Raw genomic sequence first — 23,408 nt, 5'->3', positions numbered from 1 at the left:
TATTTTGCTTGGGATCTTAAAGTAAATGCTGTTTACTAATAACTATGCTGGTTGCCAAGCAGAAGTAGGCCCTTAGCACACAATCACGACAGCAGCTGTAGGCAAGACTGACTCACTGAACCTCAGAAAATACAACTGGGAGAAGCCTCAGAAGTTGGTCCCTACCCCAAAAGCCCAAGGGAGAGAAGCTCAACAATAATGCTGTCTTCTGTAGCATGGGTAGTATAGAGCCTAAAAGGCTTCTCAGAACTTCTGCAGCTTTTAAGGCAATGTCTGCTTCCCCCTCCAATGATTTAGGATATCACACCTTTTAAAACAAGCCTTAAACGATGCCTCAAGATTAAGTGCTCACTAATAATAAAACCAACTACAAGAATAAAATTTGTTCAAGAAGCAGATACCTATGCTCTATGATATTTTTTTTAAACTTCCATTTCCTGTGGCTTCGCTGCATGTGTATATATAGAAAGCAAGGGAAATTCCAAACAAGATGCCACACCGTTGTACTCAGAACAGCAGTGCTTCTCATTCTAAAAAAGGGAAGTCTCAAATTCTTTTTCTACAAAACCTATGTGAATTCAAAGTATGCTGTAGCAATATTTCCTAGTACCATGCTCCAGCAGCTATCAGCTGGGGGTGGGTCAGCTAAAAACCTAAAGCATAAGAAATACTTACAAAGCACTAGGTCAACCCAGCAGGACCTCAGCAGCAGGATGGGGTATCAGGTGAAGCGCTCCTGCCTTCTCATCTGATGCCTCAAATTGCTCACTAAGGGCAAAACGCAGTCCAGCACCCTCACTAAAGCTTTCGCTGCCGCCGGCCGTCCTAGCCAGGGGGTCAGAGCTGCAGCAAGGTCAGGTGGGGGTTTACAAGGTGCTGCAGCAACTGCTGAAACAGGGGCTCCTGAAGGGCTCCAACCGTCCCGAGTGGCACAGCCTCCACTCCTGCTGCTGCCCAGTGCATTCTTCCCCTTTCTCTTTAGTACGTCAACTTTTTCTGCCTTTTTTACATTTACTGGTAAGAAGCTGTGCAAGAACTCTTCACAACATGCACTGGATGTATGGCCTCTATAGTGGCTGATAACCCCCCTCAGGAGCTTGAGATATTTCCATAGCACACAGAGCTCCATTTTGAACAGCACTGAACCAGATGGCGGGTTACGAGACAGCTTATTTCTAAGAGGCACAAAAAAACCCCCCAACATTTGAAGTCTGTACTTGGCTTAACCACGCTTGTTCTCCTGACCGGGCCAGCCCTCTGGCATGCCTTCCGGAGAGCTGGTTGATGGCTGGGCCAAGCACCCGCGAGCAGGGCAGCTCTGGCTGCTCGTGCTGATGCCCACCTCCTCGGTGTCACACAAACTCACCTTGCCCGAGGCTTTCACACCCTGATTTCTCAAGGAGTGGGAGGGAGGAAAGAGCAGTGGGACCCAGTTCTGCAGCGCTTGCAGATCCACCTTCAATCCCCTCCCTGTCACCACTGCAACCCTCTCTCTCCCCTCCTCCCCCATCCTGCACTCACCCGATCTCTTTGTCTTCACACAAAAAGCATGTTGTTGTTTTGGTGTTTGTTTGGTTGGTTTTTTTAATTGCCGATAGACACCTTCTTGGTTACACACAAATGTCACAGGCAGTTTTTACAGGAGGGGCGCACGCGTTACCAGGCAAGCCTGGTGTCTGCCCCGCCGGCTCTTCAGCCGGCCCTAGCACACCCCATGCCTTGCTGAGCTTCTTGGTTCCTGCTGCAGCCAGACTTCCTCCAGCCGCGTCCCAAACCTCCCCTGCACAGCCCAGAACGGCACGGCTGAATGGAACAGCGGGTTCCACAGCTCGATGTCCTGCTCCACAGCGGTCCGGACTTGGGCGATGCCTGGGGTTACTTTCTCTGCCGAGACAGGAGCCCACAGCAAGGGAATAGTGCCTGGCTGGCACGGAGGCAAGGTGCCAACCTGTGGTCTCCCTCCAGCTGTGCCCCCGCAGCCCTCCCTGGGCCAGGCCAGCTGCAGTTCTGCGAGCCAGCCACCTGCGCCCGCCACCTGGGCCCCGGGCTGGGAGGAGAGCCACAGGCACGCGTACCAGCTCTGGGAGCAGCCCCACTGTGGCTGGTCCCACTCACAAAAGCCCTGGGGTTTTTCCTGCCCGGTGCGAAGCAGGAAGCAGGTCTCAGACCAGACTACAGGGCAGGGTCTCCATCTCTCTCGGGACACACAGTGGTGTGAGAGGAGCTCAGATCTCCTTGGACTAAGCGATCCCAGCTCATATGAGGGGGAAAAGGAGTAAAGAAAGGAGCTCAGACACCCACAGAGGAATCAGCCCTCATTCTGACCATCACCACCACACCTCAAGGAAGGAAGCTCAGGCATCCAGAGAGGCATGCAAAGGTCCACAGACATTTGAAGAAGAACATCATCTACCAAGAGGGACTTGGTGGGATGTGAAGTGACTCATGCACACCACAGCTGAGCAGAGTTTATAAAAGCATCCTACTCCTCCTTCCCACTGTCTGAACTTGCCCTCAGTGATGCAGGTCTAATTTAGTGGTTCTCTGCTCCTCTTCTGATCTCAGCACTGAGCAGCTGCTCCACCTTCTGCAAGGCCTGTTCTTGCCTCCCCAGGTGGAAGGACAGAGCTTTCCCATGTGCCACCCCCAAGGACAGCTGGCAGACGGGAACCAGACATCTCTGGAGGAAAAGGGATCTTCCTTTGATCCTGGCTGCTGTGATAAGGGGCCTCTCTGCCCTCCACCAAAACCAGTCCCAATTTGAGCCCTGAACTTGAGTAGTGGTTGACCCTTACCAGCAGGAACATCTGTCACCCATGAGATGCACCTACTGGGCTCATTTTAGGAACTGCTTCTTGAGCATTGACTGCTTTGCACTGCCAGAGCCACCGAGCCCCATAAGAGACCTGGTGTAGGGTCCCTAGAAAACAGAGCAGTTCCCATCCATAATGGCATCTGAGACTTGTTCGAGCACTTTGCAAAAGCCCACCCCTGCCGTCACATGTCACAACAGGACAGTCAAAGCAAAGAGCCAGAAAAGCAACAGTAGCACAGAGAGGCGAGCGGGGCAGAAGTCCACCAGCAGCCTGCACCTTCCAGACCCCTCCTTACTCACAACATGGCACGACCCCTAAAACACACCATATTTTCCAGGCAGTTAAGTGATGCACTGAAACAGCACCTGTTACACACACGTGTGGTGGGGACAAGAAAGGATGTGTTTTTAAGGGGGGCATCTTCCCCCATGTGTGGGTACCTCGGTGCAGGCCCACTTGGGCACAGCAGTGGGGAAGGTCTCCTTCCCAGTGACAGCTCTCCAGCAACACACGTCCTCTGCTACGAGGCCAGCAAACCTTCACCTGGGAGGGACAAGTTGTATCTGTCGTTAAGGATCAAACAGGTGCCAACTGTGAATGTACATGAGATGATTCTTAAGATGAGGGACGTGTCCCATGTCACACCAGCAACGAAGCAGAGATGTGCAGGAAGTCTGTCTGCCCGTCTGTGCTTCACTGCTGCACAAGGCAGAGGAGGGGCATCGCACCAAACGCAACTGCCTGGAGAGAGTATGAGGTCTAAATGTTGTTAAAACCTACATGTGTCAATGGCAGGAGTGGGAAGATATAACAGTCTTTTCATTTACTGCAATTACAAATTCATTAATGAGGTCCATGGTGATCTACTCCAACGCTCTTAATTGCTCTTAAAACAACAGCCTCCCAGTTACCAGTATTCGTCTGGGATGCTCTTCGCTGGGTGAGCGTGTTGAGAGGGGAAGAGACGTGAGAGTCCAGAGCACATGAAGATCCTACAGAACAGTGGCTACAGCCTGCGGGAAGAGCGAGCGAAATCCAGACTCACCTCGCTGCTACAGAGCCGCGTCCTGAGAGCAGCTTTTAAACAGGAAGCTGAAGCTCACAGTACCAGTAATTGCAAGGTCAGGCCTAAAATTAGCCATGAAAAGCAACCCTCTGAAGAGAAGGTGAGGGGATATAGATGAAGGAAACACGGCATCAGCAGGGAGAGATCGAGGAATGCAGTGGTTTGCAGGGAATTTGAAACTTGGGTGTAGCAGGCAATAGGCGTGCACGTGCAGGTACACACACTTCTTGTGCTAAAAAAAGAAGAGATTTTAGCCTTTATTAGAGGGTGATTGAGGCAAAATAAGCTCTGCCTCTGAGCTTGCACCTCTCATTTTTTTATAAAGCAGAATTTCGACAGCTCCCCTGTGACTCTAAAATAGCTTTAAAACCACAAATAATGTCTTTTAATAGGACTGAGGAGGCCAGGCCCTCTCTCTCTCCTGAACAGTCCACTTACTGATCATCAGAGCCCACTTTTGCCCTATTCCAATCACACTCAAACACAAAAAGAGTTCTTGGGGCAGGACCCAGAGCCCGTGGCACTGCCCACCCCAGCTGAGCATCTCTCATCACCAAAAGACTTGGGGTGGAGACAGATTGTGCCCGGTGGTGTGCTGGGACCGATGGGAGGTCTCTGACAGGCCAAAAGATTTGTGCTACCGGCAAACCAGGAATCCATCTCCCAGCAGAGGGGACGGCTCTGCAGCACTCGCCTCCGAGCAGAGAGGGTGTGGAAAGGGGAAAAAGATGGAATTTGTTTGAAAGAGACACCAAGGCAAAGTGGTGGACTAGACCAGGCTGTTTTAGAGACAGTTATGTGCACTAAGTCCTCTTTTTAGATGAATCTCTGTGGCTGAGACTAGGAGCCAGTGTGGGGTGCAGGCAGGCTTCCCCCTCCCACACAAGATCCATCCTTTGATAACCAGACGCGGAATCCCCTAAACTCTCTGCACGGTGACAGCTCCTGGGGAGGCACAACGTGCAGTGGAAAAAACTAATGAGCACAACCACCTCGTCACCGTCACCCAAAGAATGGGTGACAACTTATTTTGTGAACTGTTTTGATGCTTCGTTTTGTTGCACCTACACACACCGGTCGCACGGCACTGCACCCCCTCCTACAAAATGTCAAAGTCTTCAACTCCTAAGAATAACCATTGGGGGGAAAAAATAGTTTGTGCTGACCAGTGTAACTCCTGTGCAGTGGCGATAGCACTGGTCTTGCCTTTCTCCACAACTCAGGGTTTGCGCTCACCTTGTCCTAAGTTACCTCCTGGTGGCATCTCCTTTGACAGGCAGTGGGCAAATATTGATTTTTACCTCTATGGTTTCCAGGTGACTCTCTCAGGGAAAGTTCACTGGAGCTTCATCCTTCCTGAAATGGCAGCAAAGCTGAATAACCACTTCCTCTTAGCACAGCTGAAGAACTTCAAATGCGCAGTCTTGCAAAACAGCGTGAGGACACTCTCCCCCCTGCCTCTGCTGTACTCTCTTGCGTGCATTAATATCAGTTGTTACACACACTGGGCAGTAACAAGGTTGGGAAATACTCGAGCAGTAAAAGCCACTCTCACAGCCTGGAAAGGCAGGCAAGCACTACCTTTTACTCTTCCCTGCAGTGAGCTTGTGCCTTTGTGTTCCCAGCAGCTGTAAACAACCTAGATCTTGCAGTCACCAAAATTTATACCTGGGCCTCTTTTAGAGTCTGGGCAGCTGAATGATTTTGAGTCAAGCCCCAAAAGGACGCCTGCACTAAACGTACTTGCACGTATTTCTGTTTTGCTGCAATAGTGCAAAAGCAAATAGTGAGAACAGATAATAACTTCTCACAGAGATATTCACAAAACTGATCTCTTAGATTGCTTCCTTAACCAGAGGGGCAGATAATGTCCCCAGCATCTACAGAAAAGGACCCCAATGTCTATAAGTAAGAAGCTGGGCTTTTGCACCTCTTCAGCGATTCTTCTGAATCTTTAAGCAGTTTGTCTACAAGCCGGTGTTAATATTGTTGTAAGGGTTAATATTAAAGTGGCTAATGTTTGACTCAACTTTAAAAGTCAAGTTCCAGTCTCCTCTATGCAGCTTTCAACTTGAGGAAGACAGAAGGCTCTGACTCATTTAAGCGCTGTGCTTCGTGGCACTGTGCACAACCCAGGGGCATCCCTGCAGTTTTTCTACAGATGGTGCTAACACAAACCAGAACAAGCTCTGTGCAAATAGTGCAACTGTTTTGACATCGTTTCAATGAGACAACCCTGCAATTTCATGGAGAAAGCCCTGGACTGGGTATGCTAATAATCTCAGCCTCAGGTCACACGTACGGCCACTTTGTATGGTCACAGGCTACAGACTCCATTGGGGCTCTTCTTTCCATAGCTTTCCACATTATTTAAAATGTTTTTTCTCCCTGTGGCTGACAAAGAACGAGCAAGCAGGCAGGCAGGCCTGGTTCTGTACCTGAGTTGTCTCAGACGGTTTTTGCAAGGACCAGCAAGTTGCACCCACCTGCGCTTTTAGGCAGTCACCGATTCGACATGCCCAGGTTGAAGAGGCTAACTGAGGCCTGATGTACTGCTGTAGTTTAAGGCTGCGCCCACATTTGGGGGTTATCTACTTAAATAATTACAATGATCATGCACCTTTTTAACTACATTAAAAAAAACCCAAAACACCTTTGAAAGCTATATTGACTAAAAATCCCAGCTATAAAACAATGAGCAAGTCTCCATACACCCAACCCCATCCCATTACTTGATGTCGATGAACAGGCTGTGGTTCAAACCTGCCTTACTCAATATATCAACACGTCATTAACACCTATTTCCAAACAGGCATGGTTTGAATAGTGAAAGTTCAGCCACTAATGAGTTCAGGGAGCACTTGTAGTAGCAACACAACCTGCAACAGCCCTTCAGGTCTTCAGTGCACCAAACCAGTACAACCTGTAGCTACACAGTTTTATACTGGTGCAATTACTCCAATTACTGATGCAATTGCTCATGAGTCAAGATGAGTCTGATCTACACAAGAGGCTGACAGCTGAGGCAGGTAACAAACTCAGACCCCAGTGTAAGCAGTGCAGGATCCTTCACATTTGGAAGCCAGAATCTCTTTGAAGCAAGAGCTGTGGACTACAGATTCAGAAAGTGTCAACTTGAGTTTGTGTGTCTGGAGTTTGGGATTTCCACTGCAGCTCTTTGCAAGCGAGAGGTCAAATATGAAAGAGGATAATATAAACACATCAGAAGGCTATAAAAACTTAGTGATTTGGAAGCCAAGACTGACCATGAAGAAAGGGATTTTTAGGAAATAAACAGTAGAATAGCTTTTAAGCATCCATTAAATCAATAATGGAAAATTCTGTATGCATGCAAGAGTACTGATAGGAATTAAACTTCACAGAAAAGGACATGGGCATGGAGCCAGCACCTAAAGGAAACACAGAAAGAAACTTACTGGAACTTCTGAATGAAGACAACAGGTCTAGGCATGAATTATTTGTCTAAATCAAATTTATGACTGTCACAGTCAATGGCAAGTTTGCAAAAAATCACTGAATAGTTGAGCTTGGGGAGAGGAAGGTCTGAAGATCATCTAGTCCAACCCCCCTGGCTCAAAGCAGGGCCAGATACAGGGGCTGAGGCCAGTCAGGTTTTGACCATCTCCAAGGATGAAGAGTCCACAACTTCTCTACGCAACCTGCTTCTGGGTTCAATCACCCTCACAGTAGAAAAGTTTTTGCTTTTGTTTAAAGGGAATTTCATGTATTTCACCTTGTGGACATTGCCTCTTGTCCTGTCACTGGGCACCATTGAGAAAAGTCTGTATCAGTCTTCTGTACTGCCCCCACATCAGACATTTATACAGATTGTGAAGACCCCCCTGAGCCTTCTCTTCTCCAGATTGGACAGTCCCAGCTCTCACCTCTCCTTGTTTGACTGATGCTCCAAGGCCTGAATCATCCTTGTGGCCCTTTGCTGGACTCTGTCCAGTATGCCCATGTCTCTCTCATACTGGGGAGCCCAGAACTGGACTCACTGCTCCAGATGTGTCCCACCAGGGCTGAGCAGGGGGGAAGGACCACCTCCCCCAGCCTGCTGGCAACACTCCGCCTGACGGCAGCCACCTTTAGCACAAGGGGCACACCGATGGCTCATGTTCAACTTGCCTACCAGGACCCCCAGGGTAACCTCAGCTTGAGCTATTCGACACTAGTCAAGCAAAAAAACCCCAAACCAAACAAAACCCAAAACACTTGCTCATTTTGATGAATTATTACTGTTAAAAAATAGACCTATTTCTCCTTTTCTCCTGCTCTGACCCCAATCCTGAAAGGGATTTTATATATTTATTTATTAACTGCCACATTCAAAGTATTCAAGATCTACAGGTAAATGGAGAGACAGAGGAGACACCTAAAACCTCAGCTAAAACACTAGACAAAGAAGTGACACACTTATTTCAGGAACCAGTGCTGAATATTCAGAAAAACAGCATGTTTGGCATGGTTTCTAAAACAAACACTTCTTGAAGTGTTTATAAGAAAGATGACACAGTCCATTGTTGGCAGGGATGGAGGGCGAAGAGGAAGGAAAGAAATCTTCCACTTTTTTTTGGCAGACACTAGAAATTCCTTAATTCAAATGCACAGTCTTGTTTTGAAAACTCGGCTGCTGGTAGAAAGCAAGAGAGCCTTGAAAACCTGGGAGGTCTAATGCAGGTACCTCTTTTATAGCTAGGTCCCCTAAATCACAGCAAGTTAAATCCTGATGGTATGGTTTCACTATACATACATTAGACCCTCTCCCTCTCCTGGCTGGATATGATCAGAGTTATCCCTTCTTTCTTGACTTCACGGTCCATGACATTTGTATTTTTTGCAATTTGTGAAGGTTTTACGGTAAGCCTGGGATACAGCAACTGTTTCCATTCTTTTGTTATGTCCGATTTCCTCACAGCTCAATTGGATGAGATTTCTAAATCGCTCTCTTTGTAGCTGCTCTCCCATTTTGTGAACACGATGAATCACACCAGGCCATGCGCAAACTAGTGGGCGATAACATAAAAATCACTCACACTTATATCGTCAGTGGTTGTAGTATTCCCTCCTCTGTATTATGACGCTGATGCGGCTCCATTGCTCACAAAGGTGAGGAAACAGCGGCGTTGACTAAAAGCAAGCAGTCATTTTGGAAACTCTGCCATGAGTTTGCGAGTGCATCACCTTGCAGCGACCTGCAACCTCTGCACCTTCCTAGGCTGCAGGAAGGTGGCCCTGAGATGTTGATCTACATCCACTGAAGAACTAGAGCAAGACCAAGCACAAACCACTTCCATTGTTTTCTGAGCCAGGATCTGAATTGCTGGTACTTACAGTGAAGAAAAGAAGGGCATTATTCGCTACCGATGTTACTGAATTTCTGATCTTAGTATGACAGTGAATCTATATATAATTACACTGAACTTCAGTGTGTCCATCTGAATCTCACTTGCACGCATACCGCATTCAGGACCCTGATACTAAACTGAAAGAGGAAGACAAAGGAAGGAGTTGGACTCCGACCGAGAGAAAAAGACTGAAATCTGATACAAGAAGTGCACGGTTCCTGCTGTCTTTACTAAAGTCAGTTGTAACAGGGTGGTTAACACAACAGTCACGAGTGATAACAAGGGAGCATGAACTTAAACTAGGGATTTGTTGGATACATTAGATTTTTTAAAACAACGGATGCTAATCATCACAAAGTTTATAATGACATAATATAATAATTGGTTAAATTTTTTGAATTCCTAAAGATACTCGGTCTCATTTGAGAAGTCATGGATGAAACTCCAGAAGTGCCCAAGGGACAAACATCTTTGAAATGAAAACAAACTAACTTCAATCCCCTCCTCAAAGGAACAAGCAGATGATTTTAAGCACCTACCTGACATCAAGGGGGTGATTTATTCTTGACAAATCCACGTTGGCTACTTGTGGTCAAATGGATTGTTTCCTCCTTTTTCAGGATAACAGCTCTTGTGGACAGAAGAACAACAGTAGGTATTGTGAGAGAGACCAAGAGTTTCAGTGCCATTTTCACATGACATTTCAATACGCAAACTCTGAAAAATATCATCTCAAGGGGTGCAAAAATCAGTCTGGGAGAATATATCAAGAAGGCTCCTCAAAGTTCGGTCCTGGATGTAATAATCGGTTATTTTCATTAGCACTTGGGGGACGGGACAAAACAGATGTATTAAATACACATGCAGATCCCAAACAAAAAGAAGGTGCCATTGCATTGGTGAAAGAAATCAGAATGGCTTTGGTGAATTGGGTAGGTGGTTTGGAAAACGCTGGCAATTCAGCAAGGACAAATGCAAAGTTATGTAGTTTCAGGTCTAACGAATTGCACAAATATGCGACGAGGAATCACTAATGGGGCAATTCTTCAAAAAGGTTCAGAGGCTGGATTGAGTCACAGGCTGCTGCGAATAAGCCAGACACCAAAGTGCAGAGGATAAACAGCAGAGCTGTCAGCTGGATGTGAAGAAATCCCTCTGCTCCACGTGGCATTAATAAAGTGCAGCTGAAGCACAGCACCGTGCTTTGAAAACGGTACGTCAAGAAAAACATGGGAAAAAATTGGGACAAAATACCACAGGACTTTAACAAAATATTATAAAATACGACAACAGAGCAGAAGATTGACAGAAGTCCAGCTACATCCTTGCAGAAGCCAAGGAAATCACATGGCCTGCCTTCCAGTCTTTCCAGTACAGAAAATTTCATTAGTTTCCCTGATTGGAAAACTCCGCGCAGTCTCCACTTGGTCCCTACAAGAAGTTTACCTCCTTTTTCTGCCACTGTGCTGTGTACTTCCCTCCTACAAGGAGCCTTTGCAGCCTGCAGAGCCTGCTGCAGCTCCCTGCCAGCTGGCAGCCCTACCCTGCTCTGTGGGAGCATCTCCAGGCCCAGCACAGGCACTCCCAGGAATGGAGCAATCCCTCCCTCCCTCCACAGCACCTAACTTGTCCCCGAGGATCACATGAACTAGCAGCCGCCTCCTGCCATCCTATCCTTTTCAGACACGACACGCAGTACTTCTGCAACAAACTGAAAAGAAACGCCGCTGTGTAACACTTCCCACAGCCGCTCACTACACTGCCTGCAAAGGGTCACCAATATCCATGTGTTCATATAGCAGAACAGTGTATATATGATTAAATCACACGCATGTGTGCATCTACATCTGATGGCAGGGCAGGAACCTTTCCTGCCATAGGGTAGTGCTCTAAGCAACAAGTTATTCAGGGATGCCTCTTCCATTCTGTCCCGATGAAGTTTTTCCACTACCCATGTGAATGCTGACAGGGGGCATAGACGGACTGTCTAGAAGGAGACCTGAACATGACTCTCCTGACCTGCAGACAGGCTCTTCACCTTGGTCTTCTGGTTCATAGGGGCTCTTTCTTTCTGCATCTCCCCTGGAAGAATCAACAGTTCAACTGAGGTTAAGTTTCAATAAAAGTTTTGGTTCTGCTAAGTTAGCTTTCTCCAAAAACAAAAACAGCTTTTCAAAACCTCCCAAGTATCTTCAAGGCCTGGTATATTCAATTCTTTCAAATATCTCACCCTGTTTTCATTGATTCTTCAAATATTGCAATTTGGAAATGAGTTGGTGCCATGTTCCGTAAAAGTGCATGTCTGGGAGCTGCATTGTTTGCATGCTTCCTCCAATCCAAGGACACCAAATACAGACAAAAACTTTGCATCCCCATTGCACTAGTCAGGACTAGAGAAAATATAAAAAACAACAGATTTTGTTCTTCCAGCCTCTGAAAACCTTCAGCTATGCAGATCCAAGTCGTGTTTTCATGAAGCTGCATATTTACAAGAAGCTGAATCCCCTTTGCCAGCTCTTCAGTTCCTCTTTGCACCCACCTCTTCCCTTCTCCACCCTTCCAGGCTTAACCTTTCGTTCCTTTTTTTTTGGCTCTTGCACAAGCCTTTCCACTAACCACCACCTTAAGGATGACTGACATACGGACACCTATTGTATATGTAGGGTCGGACTCAGTGATTGCGTCTGTCTATCAGTTTATACCTTCCTATTCCTTGACACAGTGGTAACGGAGTCACCTTAATACATTTAATCTGGGCTGGGCTTTAATCAGCACTGGTGACTAATGCAAAACAATTGGAGACTAAGAGGGGAAAAAAGAGTACACTCAAAGTTCCTGGATTTTTAATGCCTCGATCCAATTTCTCAGGCTCCTCTTTCTAGATCGCAGCCTCATAGCAGCGGGGCAGTCCTGCTCTTAATAACAGAGACTTGTAGTGGTTAAAGCTCCTACAGTTGCCTTAAAACACGCTGAGACTGGAGTGACTTAACACCCAAGCATGACCCCAAGAAGCCTCCACTGCCAGGGACGGCTCAGTGCCTGCGACGGGTGGGGAAGGGCAGAGCAGGAGGCTGCTGCAGCCTCCAGCAGAGCAGCCATGGGGTTTCACCACCCACGGCGTGGGTGAAATGGTTCAGCACGCAGTAGGATGCAGGCAGGTCTGCAGTGGCAGAACGTAGGTCAGCCTCGGAGCTTCCCAGTAACCCCAACTCGTCCAGTTTGGTGTTGCTAAAGGAATGCCCAGCATTGCTGCAAAAAAGAACAGCATAGAAAGGGACTTTATGGACAAGATGATGATGAGTGGAAGGGCTGATGTGGAAGAAATGCCGAGAAAGCAATCCTATCTTCTTTGGTGAGAACTACACGTCTGGCTTCACCTCCCGCTTCCCTGCAATGTACCCCTGCACAGGTGGAGGGTGGCTGTCGGAGCAGGGAAGAGACAGGGTGCTGTGTGCATGCTGCTACAGCCGTCTCCCAGCCAAGGGGAGGTCTTTCTGGCTGCAGCCGGGTGCTCTGGCTTCGTAAGAGGTACCACATACCCGAAACTGAGAGACATCTGATGCAGGGCTGTCTCTTCTGCTAGAAAGGAGAACACTGGAGAAGGCTGAGAAAAGTAAATAAAAGGGGCTGGGGATCAAAAGGGGTGGGAAAACAAAGGGGATTCTGTCTAATAAAGATGAGAGGAACGTCAGGCAAAATCATCCAGGAAAAGAATAAAAATCAAGTGAAACAGAAGAAAACACGATGCATACTTAACGCTGGCTTTGCATTGCAGCCCAAATACAACACGACTTCACACAGAGACATAGCAGAGGGGCTGGAAGACCACAGTCCTGCAGAAATGGAAGTTAAACACTGTAGACTAAGCTCTGATGTAATCTTTGATGGGCTTGTTATTTCAGGACAAGGGTTTGTAGAAAGATGGTATCTTTCACTAGACCAACTAATACCTTGGAAAAAACAGCTAAGCCTCTATCTCAGCTTGGTCTGAAATAGTGCTTCATCCTTTTCCACATAATAAACACAGCCTGTCCCATCTTTCCAGGACAGCAGGACCCCAGCATTGGCCTTATTTGTGGTAAGGCTGAAAAATTAGTTAAATTTTTCCTCCAATTTTTCCAAAAAAGGAAAAGATCAACAATTTCGGAATAAGACTACTGTTTCAGAAGTTGTTAAGACTCTCTAAAAAATTCACTAAAAGCTTCAATGATAGTACTGCAGTAATTTTCTCATAATATTACTTCCCAGAGCTTTCCTGAACACCTACATTTCTTAGCATACATTTGGACCTTTCAGTACGCTTGAACATATATACAAAAGAGACCTGATGCTTAAAGTTTTTGTAGGATCAAGGATGTATCAGCACGTATCATTGACATTTAAAGTTTCTTTATGCTTCTACTCTCCCACAAAACCGAGAGTAGTTCACATCAGCAAAGCCAATGGCAAAATTTCTCAGTTGCTGCAAAAACCACAGCACTTTCCATCCCTTAAGTCTGAGTTTGGGAAGGCTCTTGAAATCAAATTCCTTGCATGCAGCACAGATCGGACTGCAGGATCAGCTTCCTGTTTTCTTCTCAGCTCCTCTTGTTATAATCGAAAGAAAAAAGTGATTTGCTTTTGTAATCCTGGGAATTATTGGTATTCTGAAGCGTGACTCGGGTGTTTTCCTTCAGAATCAGAAAAGGAACCAAAACAGTTTTAGGGAAGATTTTCCTTTCCGTTTCTCAGAGCTGTGTAATTTGGGAGGGGAGAGAGGAATGGAGGGAAACAGGCATGGAACTTGGACAGGACCAATGACTATAACTTATAACAACATAAAGCCATCCTCTCCCTCTCTAGCAAGTCAGTTTTTGTAAAAAATCACAAATCCATGTCTTAACTGATATGTATTGGCATGTCTTTCCACAGAAAGTCTGAACTAGCGCTTATAGGCAGAGTATCTTTTGTGAGTCATTCAGGAAACATTATGTCCTTTGCCATTTCAAGGTTAGTTTTAAGCTCCCTGAACATACCAGGGTAGGGATCAGGTGCCACGAAAAACACAAAAAGAAGTTGGGAATTAGAGATAGAAACCAAAGATATTGTGCAAACTTATAAATCCCTTTCTTGTCACCACTGTACAGCTTGGGTTGCCTTCTAATAAATGAGATGCAGACAACATTCAAAATATATAGAAAGGGAACCAGATACAGAAAGACTTCCACACAAGGAAAGATAAAGAAACTCGAACTTCTTAAGTAGGAAGAGAAATGACTGATGTCTGAGGGTTTATAAAATCACAAGTGAACAAGGTGGTGAATGGAGGATTAGTACTTGCTGGTTTTCACAGTGCAAGAATTCAGTATCAAGTGGGGAAAAAAACCAACCCAAACCCAAAAAGTTATTGCGTAAAAAAAGGTATAATCAGATTTGGGAACTGACTGCCATGGAATATTTTGGATGGCAAAAGGATAAATGGTTTAAAAAAAATGATTATATGAATTGAAGGAAGAAGAGTCTGTTGCCTTTTAAGCACAAGTGTCGATGCAGCATCTGGCTCAGGAAGTCCTTAAATCACTAGCTGACGAAAGCCAGCAGGGAATCCTCAGGGAAATAATATTAGAAACAGAGCAAATATACGGTCATCACTATATTATTCATTACTGGCCTCTGTCAGAGGCTGATCCTAGATTTTTTATCAAGGATTGCAGTTTTCACATTCTTGTATTAGCATGTAGAGAAAGGGAACAAAGCTCTGTACCTCTTCTTGTTTCCGGGAGATTCCTACAGAAAGTCCATCTTGGTCTGAGGGTTTGTACAACTGATTTTAGCCTTGTTCATTCTAGCTGTCTCTGAAGATCTGGAAAACTGACATATCGGAGAAAAGAAATCAGATTATTAGATGATGTAATTCATTTTGATGACTGTAAATTATCTGCTGGTGCACAATGTACCACCAGCACAGCATAACTACCTGTAGGATATACTGAAATTACTAAGTGTCTGACATTGCATAATGCTCTTTTGGATCCAGATATCTCTTTACCCAATTTATTTCTGTAAAACACAGCAAAAAGAGCCAATCCAGGTAGCAATCCAACTGAAAAGATAGACATCCCTATGGTACAAGGCAAGCAGGAATAGTTGGTTTCTGGTGATTCATTTACCTTGCCTCCTTCCCTTAAAATCCCTGTAAGAATTCTATTTTTTTTATTTAAAAAAAACCCTAAACCATCACCAGTTAGATTTTATTTTCAGGCCACCTTCAGCTAGTGTGTTTAGCAGAAGAAACAACATTTTGCTTAGTGTTTGCCATTCAGTAACAGTGGACCCTGGTATCATCAGCACAAAGCAAATAGTCCAAAACCTCCAGTTTTCTATTGTTTCTTTTAAAAGGGACTTTTTGAGGAATCTGTTTTAATAGCCTTACTATAAATGCATCATTTGGTGAAGGTACTTGGAAGTAGAGCCCTTTACAACAGATATACTTGACTACAATCTGTTTACACATCTTGATGCCGCTAACAAAAGGCAAGAGACCTCCTAAAGATATCTGTGGCATGACACATCCCCCTCCATCCACCCCATAGATCTGTTACAAAGTCTCTGAATGGACTAGAGGAACCTAAACCTGAAATTTTAGTATCTTCCCCACATCCTCCACACCCAGGATTTTTTCTCTGAATGCCCACTGAATAACCTGGAGGAAGACACACGTATTGTGGTTTCCCATCTCCGCAGCAAAGTGAAATTCCCTTTGGTTAACCACCTGCTAGCTGTATAACATGGCATTTGCTTCACAATTAACCTTAACCAAAAGGCACGCAGACACCACAGCTGTGTTAGGTTCACAAAACTCCACCACTGGAGATTTTTACTTCTGAAAATCCAGGGACTTTGCATCTATTTGCTTGAGAAAAGCAGTTGCATCCTGCAGTTCTTTGAACATGCCCTCCCCCCTGCCCCCCCAATTTTACCCGGGTACTTTTGACCACGACCACACAGGAGGACAGAACGTTCACTTCCTTCTCCGGCTTGCTGAAATTCCCTGATTTCACCATGCGCAGCACGCTGCGGCGCCCGAGGACGCGGGACAGGAAGCCGAGAAGCTTGCTTCTTAACGAGAGCCACAGGACAACACAGCTGCCTGGAAAAGCATAATAGACACTTCACTTTCATTTATTCAAACAAGTCTTGCAAGTAGCCATGACCGGGGGCACGTGCACAGACATAGGAACACACAGATTTATCATGAAACCTGGGATGACAGCTAGAAGAAGTGTTTACTGCCACGGCTACAAACTTTTCCTAGAACATTGTGTTTTTAAACTTTTCATGTCACAAAAACTTGCTGCAATAGGGAATACTCACCACATCCAGCTTAACTTTTACCAGGGGTTTTCAAGCCATCCCAGGAACGAAACAGCAACATTAGAGTCCCATTAGTCACTAATACCAGAATGCCTCTATATTACTTCAAGTGGAACATATTTTATGTCTATAATAAATAGGTTAAAAAAATCCTCCTAGAAGTTAGAAGAATTACCTCAGGTGACCTATCTCAGTATTTTCCTGGTGAAACTACCAATAACATCAGGAACTGAAATCCTGAAATTAGGGCTGAGGAAACCTACTTTTTTTACATTTAAACAACTTTAAACACATCCGCATAGTGCATCAGAAGAGCAGGAGTGAGTCTTGAGGTGTCCACCTTTAAAGCAAACTACCAGCCACACGAACCTCATGCAGAAATGTCAATTGCTTGTGTTATTACCCTGCTACCTCCTGCTGAGCAGCTCTGCTCACATCTGCTCAGAGCAATCAGAAGCAAAATCACAGCAGCATTACTGGGAACTGCAAACACAGAGAGTCATATACAGCTCTTCATTCCTGGAGGATCAAGCCCATCTCTGGAAGTGCTCCAAAGAGCATCTCTAAACACAGCAGGCAACGTGACGTTGCGGAGGCAGTTTCATTCATTCAGAGAGCTAACCAAGCCCTCTCCTCTCCCCAGCCTTCTCTGACCACACAGGAACAGGAAAGGATTTCTCACGTTTCCTGGACAGGAACGTGGAAACATCACTCAAATCCACTCCTGATATAGGAGTGCTGATGTCCAAAATAAAATCCCTGCGCGTTAAAGGCTGTTACAAAACCATCAGCGTTCAAGTAACCCCAAAGGGCTGGCGTCACACTGCATAACCAAGAGGGCCCAGAAGCAATGTGGAAATTCCATCCTTAAGTCATCGACTGCGACATCCTCCGGCAGTTTTCATCACTGGTACCTCATGTCAAAAAAAAAAAAAAAAAAAATCTTTCATCTCACAGTGTGGCCTCTTTTATGGCTTGTTTCTTGAACTGTTACGAGTGGAGGTTTTTTCTGGTTCAGCATGCAGCCAGAGGGCCAAGAGCTTTTTTAGGTTTTTTGGGGTTTTTTTTTTGTTTTTTGTTTTTTTTTTTTCAAGAAGATTTTTAAATTCTTCTGGGTTTTCCCCCATGACTCCCCATACAGCAACTGAATTATGTACCTGCGGTCAGAGCTGCTGTGTGCCAGACGTTATCTCGCAGTCATGCAGCTAGTCTGCCATATCACATGGCCATGCGGGTGGTGTCACCACTCCTGAACAGGTTCCTGGTGCTGTCTGTCCCCCCTCCGTGACTGGAGGACTGCTTTTCCAAAAATGCAGGACCACATACAGCAGAAGTATGAACCATGAACGGGCTTCAGATGTTACCGTGAACAGGTTCATGGTATGAGCCATGAACCAAGAACAAGCTTCAGGTCATCTTTCTGAGATCACCTTCAGATCATCTTTCTGAGCCCCAGAGACAGAGGAGTGAAGGCTTTACAGATGCAGGACAGTGTTGAAGCAATGCATGGGCAAAAGAAAGACTACAGCTGCTACATTCACTACATCAAATCACCCTTCTCCCACACAAATCTCTCCTTTCTCCTGCCCCAGGATGCTCCTCATGCTTTTAAATGGTTTCCTTTTTCACTCTGGCATGAGCCGCCAGTCCAAGACAGAGATGTACGTGGTAACAACCATCAACCCTGCAAAAACTCAAGGGGAAGGATGAGGGAGAAAAAAATAGGAAAGACAATGTGTTATCCCTCCTTACATGCATCATAGCACTTAGGCTTCTTTGCTCCGTAAGTGTTAAATCCAACCGGTTTTGGTCCTTTTACTTGCCAGCAGAAGAGAGGACGAGACTTTGGAGCTTGTGGAAGATGCTGGCTGATAACTGTGGTGGAGTAGAGTATGGTATGACACACGGGTGAGCTCCCACTGCAGCCATGGTGACACAAGGGAGAGGTGAGGCTGCAGTCGATGCATGTAGAGAGCGTCCATCTCCAAACCTGCCCCAGCCCTCAGGCGGTGAGGGCTGAGAAGGATCTTCCAGGTCAGCAAGGTCTGCCCATGGGCTCACCGCTTATTAGTGCTCCTTACTGCCTTACTGTGAAGGCAAACTGAATCACCACCCCATCCGAGATTCTGCCTGCGACAAGCGCCAGCAGGGGCATCTGTAGGAAAGGCAACCATGCCATACCCACACAGCTTCTTTCCCATCTCCTGGAACGAGAAGAAAAATGTTGTGCTTCAAGGAAGGTATGGACAAACACAGAAAAGACACTGGAGGAGAGAAAAAACAAACCCTTAATGCAGATATAATTTATTCAGCATGCTACAAAAAATGCAGTATAATGACCAGACCTAAAGAGATTATAAGAAAGGTATTATTTACTACAGGAAATAAATACTGATTTAAAAAGGGTAGAAAAAGTAATTTCTTATGTGGTCAACCAACACTAGAAGCAGAATTTGGTCTTCCACTAACTTGCTACAAATCTTGAGAATAAAGTAGAGAGGTGGAATTAGTCCAGACAACGAACTGTGAAAGTTGGATAAATCAGAGAAAAGTTGGAAAATTCAGATAAACTTGAGAATTCTGAGAAGACCAAATTAAACAAAAGGAACGGCACAGGAAAAGAGCCTTCCAACGGATGAGCTGGAGTGTCACGCAAACCCATGGTTTCTTATTTTATCTAAAAGGCCTCATTGTTTTATCAGAAAAAGTTATGTTATTGTTCTATGAGGATGTTGTAATTTCTGTGCAAATATTCCTGGATGTGAGAGGGAAAACAGGAACAGATTCAGGTGCTCGTTAACTTCTGGACAAGACAGGGTCAAGACTTTTCAACATAAATTCCAAGTTCCAGTTCTGACTTGGTGCTAACTTACTATGGTACCTCTTTTGGGTTTTGTTCAAATGATTCCTTGTACCATGAAATGGAGCTAAGGAGTGATTACCATCCCTTAACAGCCCGAAAAGTGAATCACAACTTGTGATTTTTTTTCATGCTCATAAAATAGGCTATGGCACAGGGAAAACATAGAATTTTGTTTCTCCTGATCCCATGGAGAGTTACCACTTAACAGCAGTGATACACGGTTTTTTGTTAAAAAGTAGTATTCAAAACTAAAGAGTTCAATCAAATATGAAAATCTCACCATTATTGAGAAGGGTATTTTCAGTGATCTTTTGTTTGTGCTCAGTGCACTACTAGCCAATATAACAGCATTATCTAAAATCAGAGACAGCATGTTGAAAGAATGCCTGACAGGGTAGCATTACCTTTTAGCAGAAGAAACCCAAACCCAACCATAAAGGCTTGTGGAGGACAAAGATGAATAGAGAACACAACTATAACGGGCACACTCCCAAAACAGGGCATTGCTAGTATAAGGGAAGGAATCCCTGATTCTGTACTGATGCTAAGTGAACTTACATCTTAGTAAAAATAAAAAGCCATCAGGCATGGGAAAGAAAAGGATCATGACAGTAGGCAACAAATGGCAACTTCAAAAAGGTTCCAGCCAGTGTCTGAATTTTCGTCCACTCTAGTCAAAACCCAGCATGATCTCGACGCGAGACCTCTTCAGCACACACACAACCTGAAAAAGAACTCCTGCTGTTTTGAAGTTCACTGTAATGAAGGTAGAAGCAATGTCCCTGCTCCCCTCACTCAAGCAAAAAAACCCATCCCGAAGCCCTAAGAGGAATTGATATGAGCCTCACGAGCACTGGCCCTTTGAGGCAGAGACAGTGGAACGTCTTGGGATTTCCTACCCAGCGTGTGCATTCCCGCTGCGAAGCAGTGAAATTCTTAGGGCTGTGAAACTGTGCCACCTATGTGATCTTTCAGGCAGTTTTGGGGAGGGGGGTAAATGTGATAATTCTGTTGCTGTGGTTTGGTTAAAGATTGTTTCCTGTGAGGCTGGGCTTCAGCATATAAGTCTCAAAAGAGAGAAAAAAAAAAAAAAAAAGGACTGACAAGCAAGCTAGACGCAGGCTTAGACTCTCCAGGAAACCACAAAATAACCCCTCTGAAGACTGCAGAAAGTGCTATTTCTGTGCCTCTATCATCTTTTAAGGAGACAAGAGTGGAGGAGGAAGGGCTAGAGAGGAGCTGAGCGTGAAACCAGAGCTGAACACATGCTGAATGAACGTAGGCACAAATGAAAGAACGACTGGGGAATGCCAAGCCCTACTGAAGTCAATGGGAATTTCATCAGCAGCTTCATGGAGCTGGGGCTGCACCCAAAGGTGAAAATCCTTCTAGACAGGAACAAAGACAGACGCCCGCTGTCAGCATGGGAGCCATGCATGGGAATGCCCCTGTTGAGATGAGCAAGCTACGCATGAACGGTGAGCTGGAATTACCAAACTGGCTAGAGCTATTACAAGGTTAAGCCACCACAACCAGACTGTGGTTGAGGGATGTTGATATTTTAAGCAGGTCTTCTGCATAACAGGGAAGACAAATGAGGTGTGGAAATTGTTAGTGGGATACCATTTGTGCATCATTAGCACTACTAGCCTTCACCACAAGGGTTTGGAAACCTCATGGTCAAGAGCAGAGGTTAGCCTCAACGCTGCCTGTAGCAGAGGTGCTCTGTATTTGCTCCGGCTCAAAAGCTGTAATTGAGAAACACATAGCTTGCAGAAATAACGCAGGAGTATGGTTCGTCTGCTTCATTTGGTTTTGATACTTAAAACTGGGCAACATTTCAAAAAGAGACCAGCTAGAAGAAGGAAAGCATTTATATCAGATTAATGGCTCTTAAATGACAGTGAACTGACCTTCCCCCCTGCCATGCCTCATGGCTCAAATTCATTTTCTAACAGTGAAAAAACACAGAACGCTGCATTCATTAGGCCAAACTCCAGCTTTACATTACACTTGCACTGCTGGAAACCACAGGCATCTAACAAGCTTCAAATTATGATTGCTCTGGTAAGAACTAGAGCAGAATCAAACACTAAAAATGGAGAAATATCAGCTGATGAAAGACCTTCATCTGATCAAGACAAAACAGTGCTTTGCAGGAAATTATGAGAAAGCTTTTCCCCATACTATCATTTTTCAAAATATTATGTGAGAAAAGCTCACTTAAATATTAAAATCAAAATATTAAATGAGAAAGTCTTCTTACAGGATAGATTTGTCACCTGCTACAGAAATGAAGTACAGAGCATTTTTCAGCATAATTAACACATTTCTTAAACATCTGTTTTGAACATTATAGTCTTTCAATCACGTGAGAGATCCTGTTTTGCATTCACATTCACATTTTGCATTTGAATCGCATGAAGTTTTTTTTTTTTTAACTTGTATTTGCAATTGTATTACACTAGCAAGGTAAAGTTTACTTTTAAAAGAATCTTTTGTTCCATGTGAAACAATAAAGCTACAGGGGGAAAGAAGGAAAAATACCTTTTCTTCTCATAACAGGAAAACCCTTAGGAATAATGATTAGCCAATACTAACACACACATCAAGCCACTAGCTTGATGCATGAGCAACTTCTGTGTTTCACTATCCCTACAAAACTATTTAGTCCGTATTTAAATGGGTCTTTGGTTTGAACGTGAAAAGGACAAGGAGGGATGCTCCATAGTCTGACAGTGACTTACTGTATTGCTTTCAGCGAGTCATTTAACTCTGCAGTTTACCCTCCTGTTGACCTTATGAACATCATGCATGCCCTCAATATGGCTGTGTATACGAAAAGTGCAATCTAAGTGCAAAATAACCTTATCAGAGCACTTTTCTTTGGCACTTGTTTACTAGCATGAACTACAGTGAAAGCTTATTAGGGTTGCAAGTATAAGCATACTCAAAGTTAAGAAATTACTCTCTCCAGCAAAGCATCAGTTCAGCTCCTTCACGTACGTGCTATGGCTGCATATTTATAACAATATCATCATCATGAGACTCTTGCTTTCACCGAAAGTGTAAGTGGACTTAGCTGGGGGCAAGGTCGCTGCAGTGAAGGAGACATCGGCACACCAGGCATTCTCTAATTGAAGGCATGAGGCACGCTGCAGAGAAAAAAAGAAATCCTAAGAAAAGTCCTTCCTCGTTTGCTGGTACTCCCTACCTTTCATCTCCTCAAACACAGGAGCTCTGTATTTGCTTCAACCGAGGATGAGCTGAACGAAGGCTGAAGCTCAGGTGTACTGTGCCTGCAGCAGAGAGGCCATCTGGGTTTGGGCTGCCTCTTTATTCCTTCAGCCTTCCGCTGTGGTTCAGGCCTACTTTCCACAGCACGGGTATGCTCTCTGGCAGCTGTGTCTCCTTCCCCCCCAAAGGGGGGTCGTAAGACAGGACAAAGCAGCAGCGCACTGAGAGGCAAGACCCTTCCTCTGTGCACCTCCTCAGAGACCGGTGCGCCAGGAGCGGAGGTATGCAGCTGATGCACCGGGGGCTCAGAGAGCGCAGGGTAGCTCGGAGGGTGAGGCTGGCTTGGCAGTGGAGGGGGATAAAGCTTAACTTAGCAGTGGGTGCGAAAGGGTAAATGTGCACGCGAGACTGAATGGAGCCAGAGCTTGCTTTGACAGGCCTTGGTATTCAAAGTTACTTTGGACCAAATACCCTGTTACTGCAATATAGTTATCATTAATGTACACGATGACTTAGATTATGTTTTAAGGAGCCTACAAGTGGGAAGAAGCCAGAAGTTTGATAAACCAGATGAAAAAGCATTAATCAAAGAAGAAGAAAGGAAACGACAATGGGTTGCGTGTAAAGTCTTGGTGCCTGTATTGAACATGGGACAAGCAGATAAGGACAGAGTGGTCATTACACTGCAGATCAGAAAATGAACT

General features: G+C 45.1%; 1 long non-coding RNA gene across 1 annotated transcript in view; it reads right to left on the bottom strand.

Moving 5' to 3' along the window:
- LOC142081691 (uncharacterized) overlaps nt 1–23,408 on the bottom strand; it is a 40,268-nt gene that overhangs the window by 2,634 nt on the left and 14,226 nt on the right. The window contains exons 2-6 of the long non-coding RNA XR_012673441.1: nt 22,474–22,622; nt 18,357–18,808; nt 16,211–16,380; nt 14,995–15,101; nt 9,791–9,881 (exon numbers count right to left, since the gene is read on the bottom strand). This is a non-coding gene — a long non-coding RNA (uncharacterized LOC142081691). The remainder of the gene's footprint in view (nt 1–9,790; nt 9,882–14,994; nt 15,102–16,210; nt 16,381–18,356; nt 18,809–22,473; nt 22,623–23,408) is intronic.

This window comes from Calonectris borealis, chromosome 4 (assembly GCF_964195595.1).
Source record: "Calonectris borealis chromosome 4, bCalBor7.hap1.2, whole genome shotgun sequence".
NCBI lineage: Eukaryota > Metazoa > Chordata > Aves > Procellariiformes > Procellariidae > Calonectris > Calonectris borealis.
Note: the sequence above shows the minus strand (reverse complement) of the source record. Positions and strands in the feature narration are given on the sequence as shown.